We start from the raw sequence: 21,507 nt of genomic DNA on the forward strand, positions 1-21,507 counted from the left end.
TCTATCAGCTACTTGATATACTCCCAACAGATCCCTTCTTGCTTGAGGAAGAGTTTGTTTTGCAGGCAGAGGACTTTAGTTATTTCAGACTTGCATGCATCTTCATGATCATAGCATGGGCCTTAGGGGGTGCCACGGTGGAAGAGAGGTGCTGCGGCCTCCAGAGCCCCGGCAGGACTTGGCTCCCACGGATGGAAGGACTCTGGTTGGAGTCCTGGGAAGGGAACACTGGGATGCCGTGTCCTGTTGGAACCAGTGCCAGCCCAGGAGATGAGCAGATCGTTGTACTGCCGCCATCTTTGCTACAGCTACATCTTTTTTTTTTTTTTAATGGCCACAGCCTAGTATCTGAGCTGTTATTACAGCTTCCTAGTCAGTCTCTCTGTCCCCCTTGTCACCTCGCATACAGCCATAACACGACGAGGTCACAGCACTCTTTTTCCAGTTAACATTCCCTGGCTGGAGACATATCCTGTAGTAAAAGGTGACTGCAGAGACCACGCTGCATGACGCTGTTCTTGGCTTGATGGAAGTAGCTTGTAATCTCCCTCCAAGAACTCAAGAAAAGCGGTTTAGAATCTCTATTTTCATGCTGGTACTGGATCATTTTCCTCTAATATCCATTTGATCATCTCCCTGTTGAAAACCGTTCAAGAGACAGCTCTGGGACAAAGCTTACACTCTTCCATCCAGGATTCAGAAGCTTCCAGGACCTCGTCTCAGTCTGGCTTTCCAGCCATATCCTCTTACTGCAACAACTCAAATTCTCAGCTCCACCCAAAGAACTCTACTCATGTTTCCCTGAGTGGGCCTTGTTTATAGCTCCCCGTTCAGGTCTTTGCTGAAGTCAGCAGGCTCTTCTTTCTCATCTGTCGTGCTTCCCTTCTGAAATCTTCCCTGCTCTTCAAAGTCTAGCTCAGCCTCCCCCTTCCCTGTAAAGACTTTATGGATAGCTATCAATAAAAATAATCATTTCCCCTAGCATTTCTATATATTGCATATTTATTATTGCTGTCACTGTTAGAGCATTTCTCCTGATTCTGTCTTGAACTCTCAACTCTGTATGTTCCCAGCTCGATTAGAAGCTCCTGGAGGGCAGAACTGAAACTGGACCTCTCTTTTATATGTATCATAGTGCTTTCACTTAGTAGTTAAGTGTACAACCAATGAATCAATGAGCTGTTTACTTAGCTCCCTACGCAAGACAACAATGCTTTACTCCAGATAAACTGGTCCTCAAATATTTTGTCATAAATCACTAATCCCCTGATAAGAGCCAAGAGGCTCTCAGAGGCTCCCAAGGCTAAAAATAAGCTTTCTCAGTCATGTTTTGTGTTTCCTAATTTCCTTCCCTTGCAGAGGCCTGTTCAGAGATATACCCTAGACACAAAATAGCCCCAGTTTTATAACTGAAAACAAATATAAATACTGTAAATTGTTATCTTATTATAAATGCCACAGAAGACACATATTTTAAAAAGAGCATAGGGCTGCTTTAAATTTCAAAGATATATTCAAACTGTGATTCTAAAGTTTAAATACAAAATGGTCAAGTCAGGTCAAAGACTTTACTTACATTATAAAAAGACTTCATCATGATATAATTGAGTTTATTTAATCTTTTACAAAAAATTTAATGCATGATACTTATACCTACATATTATTTTCAAATACAAATTATACTGCAACCTTTTGTATGATAAAAAAAACTATCATTTCACAATATGCTGACGTCCTAGAAACATATTTTGTTGTCTAATAAAACATTGAATACATTCTTGTTATTTTAAAACTAGTTTCAAATTCTTTTTTCCACCTAGCGCAAAAATAAACTCCAGCTTACTTTATATCACAATATCGTAACTTTTAAATGATAGGAATTGGGCCTAATTAGGTTTACTGAATATGCTCGTATTATGTGAATTGCTGTAATAACTGAAAGCTACTAACCTGAGTCATCTTGTGATTACAGAAAATTACTTCTTGTCTTTTTGATTCATGGCAGTTTCCACCCTCAGAGAGTGACAGTTGTTGCTCATAATTTTCTCAGTATGTAATGTAAACGCAGTGTAGTGGGAAGAGAATCAAACAGCAAGGTCCTTTCACACGGTGAGCCACTCTGTGTGATTCTTCGTGGGGAATACAGGCTCTGTTAGGAAAAAAACAAGTACTAAAGTTCATTTTACATAATACAACTATTGAACCAGCTACAGCCCACGCTGACCTCTTGACATATGCCTGAATTACCCAGAGAAGAAGGGATTAGAATGAACTGTTAATATATGGAATGTGCCAGAACTATAAGAGCAGTTTCTGAATCAATCCCTCAGCTTTCTGTAAAACACCCAGTACTTTCTCCCCAAATTAAATAGGATGATTTCATCTTGTTCCTCAAAAAATTACAAGTACTGAGAGTCAACTTTGAATCCAGTGGTTTAATTACTGTAACTTTTTAAGACATATGACTAAATGTTATTAAGTCATCCCAGTACAGTTTAACTGTTCAATATTTGTTCTTATTATCAGCTATTTCCATGTCACTTTGACAAGTACCCCTAGTTATTCTTCACTGTTCACATTTATTTTTTTTCTTTTTACATAATAGAACAGGTTTGTCATGAAATTCATCAAAAGACTCTGAGTTACATTAAAAAGAGGACATATACAGAAAAACCCTCTGTAATGGGGAGGTCTTGGGGTATAAAATGAGGTCTGGAGAGATGCCCAGTGCAGTAGGAAAAGCCCGTCGTGTAACATGTGAGGGCCTGATTCATCTGTAAATGAGGTGAGTGGTCACAGTTCTCAGTCCCTTTCCTTGGTCTTCTCATCCTTTGAGTCCTTTGCGTCCTTTGAGTCCTTTGTGAGTGCACCTCAGTACCACAAACTGTGCCCCTTTATTACGCATAGTGATTCTCCGGATGGTGGGGTGGGATGTACGTGGCTTCCCTGAACTTGCTGGGGCTCTCCACCCACCCCAGTCTGGATCCCTGTTTAAGAAGCACCGATCTGCGTGTGCTTTGCAAAGCTTCTCACTGGTCTTCAGAGTGTGCATATAACCCATCGTCTCTCAGTCACATGCAGGCGTACAATCTGTACACTGAGAGCCATGAAGGTTGGCATTTTAGGAAGAACTCTTAGAAAGAGTCTTGAAAGAGTTACTAGTCAAAAGATTCCATCTTTCCTTTGGCTCGAGCCCGCCTTAACCATAAAGGAGAGGATGTTTTGGGTGTGTGTGTTGTGTCTGTCACATGTTCTTTCTTTCTTTCTTTTTAATTACAGGATAACTGCTTTAAATACTGTGTTAGTTTCTGCTGTGCGTCAACATGAATCAGCCATATGTATACATACATATGTCCCATCCTTCTTGAACCTCCCTCTCACCTCCCACCCCACCCCACCCCTCTCCGTTGTCACAGAGGAGCAGGTTTGAGCTCCCTGCATCATACAGCGGATTCCCACTGGCTATCTGTTTTACATATGGTAATGTATATGCTTCTATGCTATCCTTTCAATTCGTCCCACCCTTTTCTTCCCCCACTGTATCCACAAGTCTTTTCTCTATGTGTGCATCTCTATTGCTGCTCTGCAAATAGGCTCATCAGTACCACCTTTCTAGATTCCACATATATGCGTTAATATATGATACTTGTTTTTCGCTTTCTGACTTACTTCACTTTGTATAATAGGCTCTAGGTTTGTCCACCTCATTAGAACTGACTCAAACACATTCCTTTTTATGGCTGAGTAACACTCCATAGTATACATGTACCACATTTTCTGTATTCCATTCATCTGTCAGTGGACATCTAGGTTGCTTCCATGTCCTAGCTACTGTGAATAGTGCTATAATGAACATTGGTATAAATGTGTCTCTTTCAATTACGATTTTCTCAGGGTATATGCCTAGTACTGAGATTGTTGGGTCACATGGCAGTTTTATTCCTAGTTTTTTAAGGAACAGGAGATGACGTTGTCTGAAACTCCATGCTAGTGGCAAAGCCTAAAGCAAGACACCTCGGGTTCACCCTTCCAGCCCTTACCTAGGGGCTGCTCTGTCCCCAGCCAGCCTGACTGTCTAAGCACCTTGCCTTCAGGCATTAGTGTCCAAATGCATTCACCCTCTCAGATAGGCACTGAGGACTGAGACTTAGTCAGAAAGTATAGCGAATGAAAAGAATTTCAGATAGTGTAGCGGGCATGTGTGAGCTACTGGGGTGAAAAAGAAAGCAGGGGTGAGGAACTTCTCTATTCACCCAAATCATATTCCTCAAACACCTATAAAGATAATTGACTTTCCATAAGTTTACTGAATTATGATCCAAACTTGCCTCTGTTAAAAATGAATCATTTTATCTTTTCCAAGAAGTTTATGGGCAAAGACAAAATAAGGTAGGTAGTATGTTTCTTTTAATAAGTTGAATTGGATCAGTCCTTTCATTTTATCAGCCACACATCTTTAGAGTATCTAGTATTAAAAATGCATTTCTTCTTCTTTTCTCCATGAATAAATTAGAAACCATCTTTGAGAACAAAGGTGACAAACCTTATGAAATTTTGAGGTTAACCAGGTGTGTGTATTTTCCTGGGAAGAGACTCAGCACCTCAAACTATGTCTCAGGGGGAAAAAAAAGTAACTTCTGTATTAAATTGAAAAGATTCATTCATTCATTCAACAAATACTAATTGAAATTCTGTTATATATAAGGTGCTAGGGATAAAGATTTTTTAAGTCTCCCAATTTAGGAATCCAAAGTTTAATGTAGGAAGCATACAAAGAAATAGAAAGTTAAAATATGGTACTACTTTCACTTTTGGCATGGATACGTCCTGAGAGCTTTTGAGCTTCTGAATCCCTAAACTAATTATGCCTTGCCTGTTATACCTATGGATCGACAGGTCAATCAGTTGATTGATAAATTAATAGATGAAACAGACCTATTACAGATTACTGCATCATAGATCTTTGGACCATCATCAAGTATGTAAAACCACAGATGCCCAGAGCCCGCACCTGGTGTGAGGACTGTTATGATCCAGGTGTGCACAGGTTCTGTAGGAACTGTAGGTGAGGCAGCTCAGCCAGCCTGTTCAGGGGGAGGGGCAGTGAGGCTCCCTTGAGAGGCTGACAGCTCAGAAGATGGTAGGGGTGAGTCAGGCAAAATGAGAGTGGGCGGTTCTAGCTATCAGAAACATCATCTACGGAAAAGAAATGAGACTTCGATGAACTTCAAGTAACTTAACGGTAATAGCAAGACATGCACACACACAATGTGCATTAATTATTTACTGTTATCGAGGCCCTGTTATAAGCATTTAACATATATATTAACTCATTGAAGCTACACAGTAACTAAATCAAACAGGAACCACCATGTCCCCATTTTACAGATAAGGAAGCAGAGGCACAGAGAACACAAGTGACTTTCCAAGGTTACATAGCTAGTAAGTGGCAAGCCAGGATTTCAGACCAGAAAGTTAGGTTCCTGACTTCACACTCCTAACTATACAGTCAGTGGGGAGGCAGGAAGGGAGAGCGGGTGATACTATAGGAACCTGCGAGAGTCAGACCACACAGGACCTAGTTTAACTTTCTAAGGAGTTTAGATCTTTATCCTGAACATAATGGTGAACAACAGTTATGTCAGTGAGAGAAAAGACAAATTTGGATTTTGTTTCCAGAAATCAACAGCAAGAGTGTAGACTAGTATTTCCTGGACAGGTTCACAGAGAAAGAACCTAGTGAAATCCTTTAGACAGATGATGATATTAAGGATGCTTAGGAGGGGGTGAGATACAGGAGCTATTAAGGAGAGAGCATCACATTAGTAGCACTTGCTAACTGATGAACCGTCTAGTCAAAGCTATGGTTTTTCCAGTAGTCATATATGGATGTGAGAGTTGGACCATGAAGAAGGTTGAGCATCAAAGAATTGATGCTTCCAAACTGTGGTGTTGGAGAAGACTCTTGAGAGTCCCTTGGACAGCAAGGAGATCAACCAGTCAATCCGGAAGGAAACTAACCCTGAATATTGATTGGAAGGACTAATGCTGAAGCTGAAACTCTAATATTTTGGCCACCTGATGTGAAGAGCTGATTCATTAGAAAAGATGCTGGGAAAGATTGAAGGCAGGAGAGGAGGGGATGACAGAGGATGAGATGGTTGAATGGCATCATCGGCTCAATGGATATGAGTTTGAGAAAACTCCAATAGATAGTGAAGGACAGGGAAGCCTAGTGTGCTGCAGTCCATGGCATTGCAAAGAGTCAGACATGACTGAGTGAGTGAACAACAACAACGAAAATTTATGAAGAGTTAAGACAAAGAACACACTTAAGAGGAAGCAGTGCTACTGATAAGGCTGACCCTTAGATACCACCAGCATCTTAAAACAGAGGGAAAGAGAGTAAGAATGAAAGACAAAAGGAAACTTTGGTAATGACCATATATAAACCCTGAAAAACTCTTCCCTTGGAATACCTGTGAACACGTCCAGAGAAATTTACTTAAGACACTTGCATCTGCAGGAAAAAGGCTCTAAGAAGGACTAGGTATTGGTAATGGAAATGCCATAGTGATCGGTAACATATTATATTTCGCATTATTGCCTGGGCTGTTTGTAAATATCCGTTGTCTGTAATTGATGGCAGCATTTTCCAGATATGGACAGTAGAGCTCATGATCGCTGATGTCTTGTTGGGTATTGCAGTTTACACAGCATTCAGTCAATGTCTATGATAAAAAATACATGAAGAACGGCAGAAAAGAATTAAAAAGAGGGTACTTTAGATGGTGCTGTAGTTCACCATCAAAGGGAATACATCTGAGCGAGGGTTTAGGTTTGGACATAACTGTTTCTGTTTATCTGAAGGACAACCAAGTAAGACAGACATGAAGCTGAGAGCAGGCTATTCTAGAGATCATTTAAAAATGATTGTTCTAAAACTTGGCAGTGATGTTTCTTTAACTCTTAACCATTTACTCCCAAAGAGAGAAGGCATATAGTGTTCAGCCATGACCAAATACAGTTTGGTCTGATTCAGAGAGCTTAAAAAACAGATTTCTCCTGATGCTTTTGAACTGTGGTGTTGGAGAAGACTCTTGAGAGTTCCTTGGACTGCAAGGAGATCCAACCAGTCCATTCTGAAGGAGATCAGCCCTGGGATTTCTTTGGAAGGAATGATGCTAAAGCTGAAGCTCCAGTACTTTGGCCACCTCATGAGAAGAGTTGACTCATTGGAAAAGACTCTGATGCTGGGAGGGATTGGGGGCAGGAGGAGAAGGGGACGACCGAGGATGAAATGGCTGGATGGCATCACTGCCTCGATGGATGTGAGTCTGAGTGAACTCCAGGAGATGGTGATGAACAGGGAGGCCTGGCATGCTGCGATTCATGGGGTCGCAAAGAGTCGGACACGACTGAGTGACTGAACTGAACTGAACTGAAGTGAGCACCAGCCTAGTCCAGTGGACTGACCCAAGAGGCAAACTCGAGGAGCCAGTTAATGACCATCTCTATTTACATGGACAGTCACTGCACAATTAACAAGTTAAAGTTGTTGGGCTGGTCCAGTGAAGAGGTAATAAGGTGTTTATTAGAAACTCTTTTTCGCCCAGAAACAGTTAATATTTATAATTTAAAACCCAGCCCACTACAAAAAAGGAAGTGAATGAAATCAAGAGATTATGCAGAACAAGAAAGAAATGAGGTTAGGAGACATGGATCACCAGTAGTAATCAACGTGTTAGCGGGCTCCTCTGGTGGCTCAGCGGTAAAGAACCCACCTGCCAATGCATTAGACGCAGGTTTGATCCCGGGGTCGGGAAGATCCCCTGCAGAAGGAAATGGCAACTCACTCCAGTCTTCTTGCCTGGAGAATCCCATGGACAGAGGAGCCTGGCGGGCTACAGTCCATGGGGTCGCAGAGTCAGATACGACTGCGCTACTGAACAACACATGCACATTAGCATTAAAGGAGAGGTTAGCCATGTGCTATCAGAATTCTACTGTGATTATTTTAATCCAAGAAATACCGACTGAGCAACTACTAGGCAACAGTTGCTTTGGTGGTTCTGAGAAGAACTGGGATGGGTGGCATTTATTCTCAAGAAGCTACAAGCAAATGCAAGAGTGACTCAGAGCGAAACTGAATGACAACAGGGGGGCAGACATATGATTGATTGATAGGAAAGCAAAGCAGCAAGTGACCTCAGCTTTTATACTTTGTGGTGATCCTTTAACGACGAGTATTACTCCCTCCAAATAAGAAGCAGGCAAACCAGCTGCCTCTCTAATCAGTGTTCCCTATGCTACACAGGGCTTCCCTTGTAGCTCAGTCGGTAAAGAATCTGCCTGTAGTGCAGGAGACCCGGGTTCGATCCCTGGGTTGGGAAGATCTTCTGGAGAAGGAAATGGCAACCCACTCCAGTATTCTTGCCTGGAGAATCCCATGGACAGAGGAGCCTGGCGGGCTATAGTCCCATGTGGAGGCAAGAGTCAGACACAACTTAGCAACTAAAGAGAGAGAGAGAGATGCTATACAGGACCTCTTAACAATACACCAGAGGTTATAGCAGAAATGGTAGGAACACAGGTAACTGGCATTTCTGGTTGAAATCTTATGAGCAAAACGAATGGAGGGCTTTGAAACAATAACATGTGTAACCCTGAGAGAATAGGACCCTCTCTGCAATCCCAACAGGGACTGAAAGGTTACCCTGGAGGAAATATATGTGGAAAGAACGTGGATAAAATGAGGAAAAGATCAAATAGTCCCAAAGAATATTTGGTTTTCTTGAAAATGTTCAAAAACTTGTGCGTCTACATTGACTTCGTGTTGGAGCAGAATGGTATCTCCAGAATCAAAAAATAAAGGAAATAAGGTGGTCATATCTGGGTGAGGAATGTGTGTCCCTGTGAGGGGTGGGGATGGCTCCGGGAGGAGAATACAAGGAAGTAGGAAATAAGAAAGCCCAGTATTGATTATGAGATCTGTTATCAAAGGCCACTCCCCCATGGGCACCAACTAGGCAGTATTTATTATAACTGGATCACAACTCATTCTGATGGTGTAGATTAGAGAATGCTGGAAAAGAACAAGAAAATCGAAGATGAGATTTAAGAAAAAATGAAAATATAACACCTGACTTGCCCCAGGCATTTGCTACTGGTGTCAATTTGACAAAACCAGTCCTCTGTCTGTGTTAAAATCGAGGCATGGTCGTGGTCCCCCAAACAGCAGCTTAGAAAAAGATAGGTGTGATGTCATAAAAGTCAAGACCGGAAAAAACACAACACATTTCCTATCTTCTTTTCTCCTAGGAAGGGAGGTCCCAGCAGGTTGAGTGACAAGGAATTTCACTGTCATTTTGGTGTGAAATGATTGTTCAAGGAGCTTTTACAGGAAGCCCGTGTAGTCAGCCATAACACTATAAATCATCTGATGATTATTCTAAAAATGAAATTAAGGGGAGCAATGTGAGGATGAATTATACATTCTTGCATTTCATGAAAACATGTTTATAATACAATTGACCCCAAAGAGGGGCACTCATGGGGTTATTACTGAAAAAAAAAAATCCGTGTATTAGAGGTGCAGGAAGAGAGTGTGTGCACAGCATGGTAAAACCTGGACTGTCAGGCGTCTTCTCCTGTAGACTGCACCTCCGTCTCATCCCCCGCTGTGTTCCCCAGTGCCCCCCGACCCCCCGACACCTCAGCCTGAGCTTAAGCCTTCCGTGTTAATCCAGGAGTTCCCGCAGACCTGGGAAACCTCGCCAGTTGCTTTACCTGAAGGCGAGCACACACCTGTATGTTTTTTAGAACCTATTCTTTACTGACACCATTACTGCAGTGCATGATTTACCCTCCATAAAAGCTGCTGCTGCTAAGTTGCTTCAGTCGTGTTCGACTCTGTGGGAACCCATAGACGGCAGCCCACCAGGCTCCCCCATCCCTGGGATTCTCCAGGCAAAAACACTGGAGTAGGTTGCCATTGCCTTCTCCAATGCATGAAAGTGAAAAGGGAAAGTGAAGTCACTCAGTCGTGTCCGACTCTTAGCGACCCCATGGACTGCAGCCTACCAGGCTCCTCCATCCATGGGATTTTCCAGGCAAGAGTACTGGAGTGGGGTGCCATTTCCTTCTCTGCCATAAAAGCTGGGAGGTCATAATTCTGAACTGAAAAAATCCTTTAAAATTAAATAAAATTTAGCTTTATGAAAATTTTACCTTTTGAAAATGCCTCATTTTACTAGAAATTGATGAAAACACCGTCACACACCAACGCTGTAGAAAGAACTGGGTTTGGAGGACCAGCTTAATAGCATAGCTCTGATATTCATTCTCTACAGCATCGCCACACTGATGAACGGTTCCCCCTCTTCAGACTTAAAGCGGAAGTCCAAATACCTTAGCATTTCATGGAGCCCGCCAGCATCTGACCCCAGCCCACCCTCCAGCATCACCCCACACCCCACCTCCAGGCCTTGTGCCCCACCAGTGCTACTCAACGTGGCCAGCCCCCCTGCCCCCGACAGGAAAACCTGTCAGCTTAGTGACTCAGCAGATTTCCACTCAGGCACAAGCTCCTTATCTAGGCTAACTGCTTGACATTTGTGACTTGCCATTCTCAGCGCTTTAGACATTTGAGGTCTTCGTGCTTTTTGCTCACCTGTTCCCTCTGCCTGGTATCACCTGTCTCCTCCAGCCCACCTGCCAGACACTTCTCTTCAAAGGTTCAGCTTGGGTCGTTTTCTCTATGAAGCCTTTCCTGTCCCCGGCTAGATTCACTGCCTTCTGCCCCCTGTGTGTCTACCCTGTATGATACAGAAGCTCCCAGCACCAGCGTTTTGGTGGCCATTGTCTCCTTGCTCTGGGCTGCCTCGCACCCAGCTGTGTTTGTGATTAGGGGCAACCTCTAGCGTGCGGTTCTGGTGAACGAGGGCCCTGCGCTTCTGCACAGACGCTGAAGCGGGCCGTTTCCTGGCCCCGCTTCCTGGTGGGATGGTGTGTTAGTGTGTTAGGACCGCCATAACAGACTACCACAGAGCCTCTGTCATACTGAGTGAAGTAAGGCAGAAAAACAAATATTGTATATTAATGCATGTGTGTGGAGTCTAGGAAAACAGTGCAGATGAGTCTATTTCTAGGGCAGGAACAGAGACACAGTCATCCAGAACAGACCTGTGGACACAGCAGGGGAAGGAGAGGTGGGATGAATTGGGAGATTAGGACTGACGCAAATACACGACCGTGTGTGAAACAGATGGCTAGTGGGAAGCTGCCGGATAACACGGGGAGCTCAGCTCAGTGCTCGGTGATGACCTGGAGGGCTGCGATGGGGCAGGTTGGAGGGAGGTCCAAGAAGGAGGGGATATATATATATATATGTGTGTGTGTGTGTGTGTATCGGATTCACTTTCTTGTACAGCAGAAACTAACACAACATTGTAAAGCTATTATATTCCAATTAACAAAATAACCAAAGTACCACAGACAGGTGGTAAACAACAGGAATCTATTTTCTCACCATTCTGTAGGCTAGAAGTTCAAAGTCAAAGCATCAGCAGGGTTGGTTCATTCTGAGGGCTGTAAAAGAAGACTCTGTCCAGGCCTTTCTGCCTGACTTGGAGACGGTCGTCTTCTCCCTGTGTCTTTATATCATCTTCCTCTACACTTCGATGTGTTAATTTGTTCTTCTTACAAGGACACCAGCCCTACTGGATTACTACGTGTGCGCTCAGTCGCTTCAGTCATGTCCAAGTCTTGGCGACCCTATGGACTGTGCCCGCCAGGCTCCTCTGTCCGTGGAATTCTCCAGGCAAGAATACTGGAGTGGGTTGCGGTGGCCTTCTCCAGGGGATCTTCCCAACCCAGAGATCAAACCCGCATCTCTTAAGTCTCCTGCATTGGCAGGCGGGTTCTTTACTACTAGTGTCACCTGGGAAGCCCATTGGGTTAGAGCTCACCCTAATAAATTCATTTTAACTTAACTACATCTTTAAAGACTGCATCCGAAACACAGTCACATTCTGAAGTACTGAGGGTTAGGACTTCAACATACGAATCTGGAAAGCACAGATTAGTTCATAACAGATAGCATAGAGGGTGGACTGGTGCTCCCCATCGCCCCTCAAAAGAAATCAGTTCAGTTTAGTCACTCAGTCATGTCTGACTCTTGGTGACCACATGGACTGCAGCACGCCCGGCTTCCCTTTCTTTCACCAACTCCCAGAGCTTATTCAAACTCATGTCCATCGAGTTGGTGATGCCATCCAGGTATCTCATCATCTGTCTTCCCTTCTCCTCCTGCCTTCAATCTTTCCCAGCATCAGGGTCTTTTCCAATGAGTCAGTCCTTATCAGGTGGCCAGAGTATTGGAGTTTCAGCTTCAGCATCAGTCCTTCCAATGAATATTCAGGATTGATTTCCTTTAGGATGGACTGGTTGGACTGGTCTCCTTGCAGTCCAAGGGATTGTCAAGAGTCTTCTCCAATACCACAGTTCAAAAGTGTCAGTTCTTCGATGCTCAGCTTTCTTTATAGTCCAACCCTCACATCCATACGTGATCACTGGAAAAATCATAGCTTCGACTAGATGGACCTTTGTCAGCAAAGTAGTGTCTCTGCTTTTTAATATACTGTCTAGGTTGGTCATAGCTTTTCTTCCAAGGAGCAAGTATCGTGCTCCTTGGAAGTTACCATCTGCACTGATTTTGGAGCCCAAGAAAATAAGTCTGTCACTGTTTCCATTGTTCCCCCATGTATTTACCATGAAGTGATGGGACCGGATGCCATGATCTTAGTTTTTTGAATGTTGAGTTTTAAGCCAACTTTTTCACTCTCCTCTTTCACTTTCATCAAGAGATTCTTATGTTCTTCTTCACTTTCTGCCATAAGGGTGGTGTCATCTGCAGGTTATTGGTATTTCTCCTGGCAATCTTGATTCCAGCTTGTGCTTCATCCAGTTGGGCCTTTTACATGATGTACTCTGCATATAAGTTAAATAAACTGGGTGACAATATGTCCATATGCTAACCTCTTGAATTTGTAAATGTGACCTCTTTTGGAAAAAGCCTTTTGCAGATGTGATTAAGTCATAAAGATCTTGAGATGAGATCCTCCTGGATCCAGGTGGGCCTTAAATCCAACAACGAGCATTCTTATAGGAGGCAGAAGAAGAAAAGGCCACTAAAGACAGAGGCAGAGGCTGGAGCTATGCTTCTAAGCAGAGGAGCCCCTGGAGCCACCAGCAGCTGGAGGAGACACAGACAGACCCTCCTTGGAGCCTCCAGTGGGAGCTTGGCCCTGTCTTTCTCAGACAGTCTTGGTTTGTGCCCATATTCCAACCTAGACTCTCTTGATTCTGTGCAGTCCCTAGTGTATTCCAGAAATTTTTCTTTCTTACTAAAGATATCTAGACTTAACTTCCATTGCTTGCAATCAAAAACTTTGATGAATTTTTAGAACTATCAGTAGTTGTTATAGTCCGTCTATTCAGAGAAATATGACCATTCTGAAAAGCATCATTAATGTTTCCAAAAGGAATCTGGCAGCTAATGGCTTATAGTAGCAAAAGGCTAAATTGTCAACCCCCACATGGTCATAGGAATTAGGTGCTGAGAGAGGCAAGGCTGTGGTGACCCAACAGTGCTGTTCCCAAGAACAGTACAGCAGGCCATGAGGAATTCTGGAAGGGCAGTAAGATGTTTGCAGAGCTTCAGGAGTAAAACAAACAGAGATCGCATTATTCTTAACCCAAGCCTGATTCTCTTATGTCTTGAGGCTGTAGCTGAAAATTAAACTCCAAGTTAGAGTCTGTGAGTTACCAAATTTGGTGAATTTGCAGAGTCACTGAGTATTTTATGAGAAAGTTAGGACATTTCTTGGGAGGAGAGATTGGGACCCTGAGAACAGGACTGAGAATTAATGGGTGCAGCACCTCCTTACTTCTTTGTAGACCCTACAGTTCCCCACCCCCACAGTGGGTTTCTTGTAAGAGGGACTCAGTTCGCCCCCTCCACACCTACAAAATACCTCCACCTCTCACTGTCCCCAGCCCTGTACCAGTCACTTTCCTGCATGGTCCAGGGAGACAAAGGCAAGCCCCGAAGGCTTGCACCCCAGGAGAGTTACAGACAGCTAAAGCTAGAAAGCAGAGAACTCTGGGGTAGATGTCCACACACATGGATTCAGAGAGGGACTGGCAAAAAGAGAAATATAATTTTAGATTGCCCCAGGTTTATCTATGACAGGTGCCCTTACCAGACATTCTGCCAACCTGACCAAAGCAAGGGGCTCCTAGGAGCCTGCCCATCAGGTACATCAGAGTCTGGACTAAGTAGTGGCCCAGACAGAATGGAGATGCCACACGTTGCTTGGCCAGAGGTCAGCTAAGGTCTGGAGAGATGGCTGCTGCATGCACGGAGTGGTTGCTGGATTGCTGACAGAGAAGCACAGTTCAGGGAAGAATCCTGTGGATAGGCTTCTCAGAAGATATGAGGATATCTTGTTGTTGTTTTTAAATTATTTATTTTGGCTGCATCAGATCTTGGTTGGGGCATGCAGGATCTCTGTTGTGGTAGGCGGGCTTCTCTCCAGTTGTGGCTGTCTGCCTTAGTTGCCCCATGGCATGTGGGATCTTAGTTCCCTGACCAGGGATCGAATCCACGTCCCCTGCATTGCAGGGCAAATTTTTAACCACTGGACCACCAGGGAAGTCTCGCTGTGGCCGAATATTTTTGACTGAAGAATATAAGGTGGCCAGGCTACCTCCTCCTCCACTACTCCAGAGCCTTGATGCCTTGGGAGCACAAACCTCTTGGGCTGCCATGTTGGCAAGGATGGAGGCTGTGTGTGTGTGTGTGTGTGTGCGTGCGTGTGCATGTGCGTGCACTCACTAATATGGTGCTTCTTCCAGGCTGACCCTGCTACCCCCACAACCAAGTGCTCAGTCAATCAGCAGAGGTCCTAAACCCTGAGCCCAGGATGGGGTACAAAGCACCAAGGGAACCAGCCATTTGCCTGATGGTAGGTTGATGGTCTGGGGCCACTTTTCATCATGGAGGGGGCAGCAAATTGAGGCGAATTAGAAGGAAGACCGGGGCTTCCCTGGTGGCTTAGATAGTAGAGAATCTGCCTGCAATGCAGGAGAGCCTGGTTCGATCCCTGGGTCAGGAAGATCTCCTGGAGAAGGGAATGGCCACCCACTCCAGTGTTCTTGCCTGAAGAATTCTGTGGACAGTGGAGCCTGGCAGGCTACAGTCCATTACACGACTGAAAGAGTAACACTTCCACATTTTTTTTCTTTGCCTTCCACACTTCCGTTAGCAGCACCATCTCCTGGCACCACCTCCAGGGGGCTCTTCTTTGCCCTCAGGCTTCCAGCTGGGTTTGGTCAGTGAAGGGCAGAAGCAGGATTTGGGAGGAGACAGGGTCACACAGAGTCGGACACGACTGAAGCGACTTAGCAGCAGCAGAGGTGGAGTTATTTATTACATCATGTCAACTGCCTCTCACAAGGGCCTGGGTTTTAACAATGGCTTTGTTTCTCTCCTGAAGGCCACAACGTCCATGGGCTGCTCTCTCCTGAGATTAAAGTTCTCATTAAGTAACTAGTCTTTTTTTAATCTTTTCTTTTTAAAATTTGTATTGGGATAGAGTTGGTTTACGATGTGTTAGTTTCAAATGTACAGCAAAGTGAATCAGTTATGCATACACGTATATCCACTCTTTTATAGATTCTTTTCCCATATAGGTCAATATAAAGTATTGAGTAGAGTTCCCTGTGCTGTACAATAGGTTCTTATAAGATACCTATTTTATATATAGTGGTATGTATATGTCAATCCTAATCTTCCAATTTATCCTTCCCTGCCTTTTCCCCTGGATAACCGTAAGTTTATTTCCTACCTCTGTTACTGTTTCCGTTTTGTAAATAAATTCATTATGCCATTTTTTTTAAGATTCCACATCTAGGAGATATCGTATGATATTTGTCTTTGCCTGTCTGGCTTACTTCACTCAGTATGACAATCTCTAGATTCAGCCCTGTTGCTGCAATGGCATTATTTTGTTCTACTCGTGTTCATCCCTTTCCCTTCCAAGCCCAGGATGATAAATGTGCCCAGCTGATACCCCAGAGCATTTCACCATCCCTGATCAGTTTCTCTAGGGACCCTGCCACTTAGGGATGAGACAGACATTTCCCTCTCTTCCCCAGGATGCTGTGAGGTGGGTGTGTGTGTGTGAGAGAGAGAGAGAGTGCAGGGAAGTGGGTATCCACAGCACAGTAAAAACAATATTGCTAAGTCAGTCGCCTCCCCAATGTCCAGGTCCTTCAGCATGGATGTTGTCCTAAGGGTCATAAAACCAAATTTCATATTGTGCTAAATCGCTTCAATCATGTCCAGCTGTTTACAACCCTTTGGACTGTAACCTTCCAGGCTCCTCTGTCCATGGGATGCTCCAGGCATGAATACTGGAGTGGGTTACCATGTCCTTCTCCAGGGGATCTTCCCGACCCAGGGATCGAACCCGCGTGTCTTGCATCTCCTGCATAGCGGGTGGGTTCTTTACCGCTAGCACCACCTGAGAAGCACAAATTTCACAGTATCCAGCCTTAAAAAGGAACGGAAATTCTGACATGTGCTGCAACGTGGATGAACCTTGAAGACATTATGTCAAGTGATATAAGCCAGACACAGAAGGACAAATCGTGGTTGATCCGCTTCTGTGAGCTTCCTAGAGCAGTCAGATTCATAGAGACAGAGACTGGAGTGGGGGTCGAGATGGGGCCTGGGGGATTTGGGAGAGCGAGAGGGGGAGTTACAGTTTCATGGAGAGGGAGTTTCAGCTTAGGAAGAGGAAAATCTTCTCGAAGTTGGTTGCACAAGAATGTGAAGGCACTTAGGCCACTGTCTGTACACTTAAAAATGGTTAAAATGGGAAGTTTTAATGGACTTCTGCCCGTCCTCCTGCATGACCTCCTTGGGTATTATAGCAAGTAGCTTCAGCCCGTGAGGCTAACTGCCCCCTCATGTCTTTGGGACCATGCCTGTTGTGACCTTGTGGGCCCTGCACCCCCTTCTCCACAAGCTGTGTTGTGGGCGTGAGGGCCCTGCAGACAATACTTCTTCCTTGCCAAGTGGCTTTGCACCCAGGACACACTGCACCAAAGCGAGTCCTGGAGGTGAGAGGAAGGAGGGGGACCAGCCCCTTTCAGGTTGCTTCCTGTTCCTGCGAGTGTCACCCAGCAACAGCCCTGTGCCCTGGCAGACCATTTGTTTCTGGGAGCAGTCAGTCCCCAGCTCTTTTCCGCTCTCCAAACCGCAGCCCTTTGCTTACCCCTGAGAGACCCCTCCATGCCAGGCAGCACCTAGGCCCAGAGATCTGCTCCCAGACCCTCAGGGCCCCCTGTCTGGGCTCTTGAGTAAACAGCTCTAACTGGCCAATGCCAGCTTTCCAGAGTCTGGGTCCTACCTCCATAGACCCTCTCTAGGCCCCGGGGTCTGGTTGTTGCCCCTCCTCTAAGCCTCCAGGTTCTGAAAAGCCTACTCGCTTTTCTTGATTTCCCCAATGCAGGGTGGCAATTCAGTTGCTTTTCCCGTCCTGACCCTATGACTTTTGATCCTTTAATATCTGTTTAACCTTACATTTAATATCTCCTTACATTAAATTCTCTCTGTTTACGTAACTGGTGAGGTTTCTGTTTTCCTGACAGCATATTGACCAATAGTACTGTATTCCTGCATTTCTGTGCAAGAAATGAAAACAAGAGAGTATGTTCCATTTCAACAACCTGCTACAGTTGCTTATTGCCTATCTGCTTTAACTAGTTTGTAAATACCATGAAATCAGTTGTTTTTGGTTCACTGAGCTATACACCCTGTGAGTGCAGGGTGAACCACAGTTTGGCACAGAACAGGCACTCATATCATCTTCGTTGGATAAATGAATAGGAAATATTTAATTTGAATATAAAAAACCAGAATAATTCTAGTCATGAAAATGTGCTTGTAATATATAAAGATACATGCAGATATCTCCAGGGGGAAAATAAGTAGCTGGAATTTGCAAACCTCTTTCTGAAATTGTAGCAGTATCCATTTTATGTCCTCCTCCCGCCTCTGCCATTCTCTTGTTTAATGATTTTACTCAGTGGGGGTTTCTCCATATTTTTCTTGTGCTTTTAGGGCATGTTATCCATATGTAGCCAGTCAATGTGATATTGTGACTTATACTAAGAAATATGTATTCACCACTGTTCCTGGCCCAGAGCTTCTAAACCCTTATAATTTCCTATATGAAAGCCTTAGAGGCATCTTTTGTTATGTGTTTTTTTCTCAGTTCCTGAAACAGTTCCAGAGCATAAAGGTGAAATGGGTGTCTTTTGTTATTAATAAATAACAAGCCCCTTTCAACCACACCAGAGTTTCCGTTAATGAGGTGACCTTTGGAAAGTCCCTAAGGATGAGGCTGGTTGCCTGGGGGACCATGTGATTAGAGAGTTGGACCTAGAGGCCTAGGCCTCAGACCTCCAGAGAGTTCAGACACCAAGGGCCAAGGATTTAATCAATCACTCCTCCGTAAGAACCCCAAAGGATAGGATTTGGAGAGCTTCCGTGTTGGTGGACAGAAACCCGTCCATGTGTCAGGAGGGTGTCATGGTCTAAGCTCCAAGGGGCAGAAGCTTGGGGCCTTGAAAGGTCCATATCTCTTCCTGTGCATGTTGTCCATCTGGCTCTTCCTGAGTTATACCTTTTGAGAGACAAACTGGTAACCCAGTGAGTAAAATGTTTTCCTGAGTTCTGTGAGCCACTCCAACAAATTAATCTGAGTAGGGGGTCATGGGAACCACCGATTTATAACCAGTCGGTCAGAGCACAGATGACAACCTGGACCTCCAGTGACATCTGAAGTGTGTGTGGTGGGAGGCAGGGTGGCAGTCTTGTGGCACTGAGCCCCTATCTTGTGTATCCACGTCTGTCTCAGGTGGGTGGTGTCAGGATTGAGTTAAATTGTGGGACACCCATCTGGTGTAGCAGAGGTGCCCGATGTGTGGGAAAGCTCCACGTCTGGGGACCCACAGTGAAGCGGTGTGAGAGCAGAGGAGACTCACAGGGGTGCTCTTCCTTTACATCCATTCAGTCGATAAAATACACAGTTTGAAAACTGAAACACCAGTACGTTACACTTCACAAATAAAAGACTTCAAAAGGAGAACTCGGGGAATTTTGATGTGATGAAAAAATAACTGTTTTGGTGTCCACATAGGCTCACGCTATCACTGCTGTGTGACTTTGGCAAGTCACTTAGCCTCTCTGGGTATCTGTGACTTCATCTTTGATATAAAAAAGTAGAGATCATTTGTAAAGTGCCTTCCTTCATTTAAGACTCTGATTCTTCAGATAGAAGAGTGCTTTACCATCCCAAGAGCACAAGAGAACTTTCAAGCCTTGAGAGTCTATCCCAGATTCGAATTTCTTCTCATCACTGTCCTCAGGCGTATCCTTTCCATAGACAGAGCCTAGCAAAGTGTGAAGTGACTGACAGTTGAATAAAAAGCTTTGGTGCCAATTCCTATTTCCAGGTCCGGATGAAATTCTAATTTTCTGTAGCTCATACTTTTTAAACTTGCCTGGATATCTTTAAGGCCCTAATCTGCAGAGCAGTGTTAATATTGAAAGCTGCATGAAACATCTGACACTCGGAATACATCGCAGAACCTCAACAGAGACCAGGTCAGAGCAGCCAGCTCTTCTCTTTCTCTGACATTTAAACGGATCAGACAGCTCAGAATGCACCAGCGCGACTCTGAGCAATGGGGCACGGGCTCACGGGAGGGAGCCCTGCATCCACGGAGCCATGAGAATGAACCGGAAAATGGTCCACAGAATGAACCGGGATAATGGTCCATGAATGGAACTGGAAAACAGTCCACAGAACGAACTGCGATAGTGATCCATGAATGGAACTGGAAAACAGTCCATGCAACGGATTGGGAAGGAACTGGAATAATGGCACAATGCAAAGTAGTGTGCAACGGCTCTAACCATTCTCTCTTTACTGTTCTGTGTGATGGAGAACAGTGCAACATAAAGGTCGGTCTAACGCTACTTTAGAAACAGTGAGAACAGAGGAAAAACAGGCCTATGCAAAAGACATCACAGAGTCAAAAGTTCAAGGGAAAGAACAGACTGGTCTGTTTAAGGACAGCTGCTGCTGCTGCTGCTGCTGCTGCTAAGTCGCTTCAGTCGTGTCCGACTCTGAGCCACCCCATAGACAGCAGTCCACCAGGCTCCCCCGTCCATGGGATTTTGCAGGCAAGAGGACTGGAGTGGGGTACCATTGCCTTCTCCGTTAACGACAGCACAGGTCTACAAAAGTGCACAGAGTAAATCTGCTTGTTGTTGTTGTTTTATATCTAAGATGAAGTCACAGAGACCCAGAGAAAATTGTTTCTACATTTTTGTTCACAGAGGTGAAATACAATGTGTGTGTGTATAAAGTGTATATGAGTAAGAAAACATAGTTTTCATTCCTGGAAGAAAACCGAGCAGTGTTGTAGTGATTGATCATCAGGGAGGCTCACTATCAGTGAGGAAGCCGGGATCTCAAATAATTCTCTCTCTCTCCCCACCGCCACACATACACACAGACACACATACATATACATCTTATATCTATACACACGTATGTATACATGTGTGTATATGTGTATGTATTTATATATATAAGTAACACAAAAGAGGACAGTGGATTCACAAGGCGTGTGAACACAGAAGCAGGCCAGCTGTGTCCCAGCCCAGGAAGCCTGGGTGTCACCGTGACAGGGAGGGACTCCGGCTCTCGTAGGTGTCTGAGGAGGAGATGCCTCTGCGACAGCTTTTGAAGGACGGCAGGTCGGTTGCATCTACGGCATGTCGTCTGTTCATCACAACTCGGCTCTTCTCGTAATTAAGCTGACATTGTTGGATTGGAAAATACCTGCGGAGAGGTGGGGGTGTCTTGCTGGTGCCTCCTGTGAGCGACTCAGAGCTGAACCCTCTGGGCTGCCTCGGCTCCTCACCCTGAGGGTTGATCCCTCCCAGAGGGGGCGACGGAACATCCCGGCAACAGGGACTCTAGGTCTCACATCAGAACGTCTACCAGGGTTCCTGGTGACTGAGTCCCTGACAGGATTCCTCTCACTCTGCATGCCATAAACACCCAGATCTCAGAGTAGAGAACATGAAGAGATTCCAGTAATTAAGAGCGCTGTAGTAGCTCTTTATGACAAATACATCAGAAATTGCTAAAGGATCAGTGTTTGTTTAAGAAGGAAAATTCTTCTTTTCCGGCAATTCCAAAGAAGAAGCCCATGGCTTTCCAGGAATAAAAATCAGGAATCTCTGCCCACTTTTTTCCCCTTCTGACCTCGTCTTTATAAAACAGGCCACATCCCAGGAAAGGCACATAATTCTGCAGACCTGTATAGTCCCTTAGCATGAGTGTCTTTTATGATCTG

At 44.6% G+C, this 21,507-nt stretch overlaps 1 protein-coding gene across 1 annotated transcript in view; it reads right to left on the reverse strand.

Annotated features, from left to right (window-relative positions):
* The window catches only part of TRMT9B (tRNA methyltransferase 9B (putative)), a 67,648-nt gene that overhangs the window by 24,408 nt on the left and 21,733 nt on the right, over positions 1–21,507 (reverse strand). The window contains exon 2 of the mRNA XM_040243182.1: positions 1,951–2,149. The gene's annotated coding sequence lies outside the window, so the exon portion shown is untranslated. The remainder of the gene's footprint in view (positions 1–1,950; positions 2,150–21,507) is intronic.

This window comes from Oryx dammah, unplaced genomic scaffold (genome assembly GCF_014754425.2).
Source record: "Oryx dammah isolate SB20612 unplaced genomic scaffold, SCBI_Odam_1.1 HiC_scaffold_7, whole genome shotgun sequence".
Lineage (NCBI taxonomy): Eukaryota > Metazoa > Chordata > Mammalia > Artiodactyla > Bovidae > Oryx > Oryx dammah.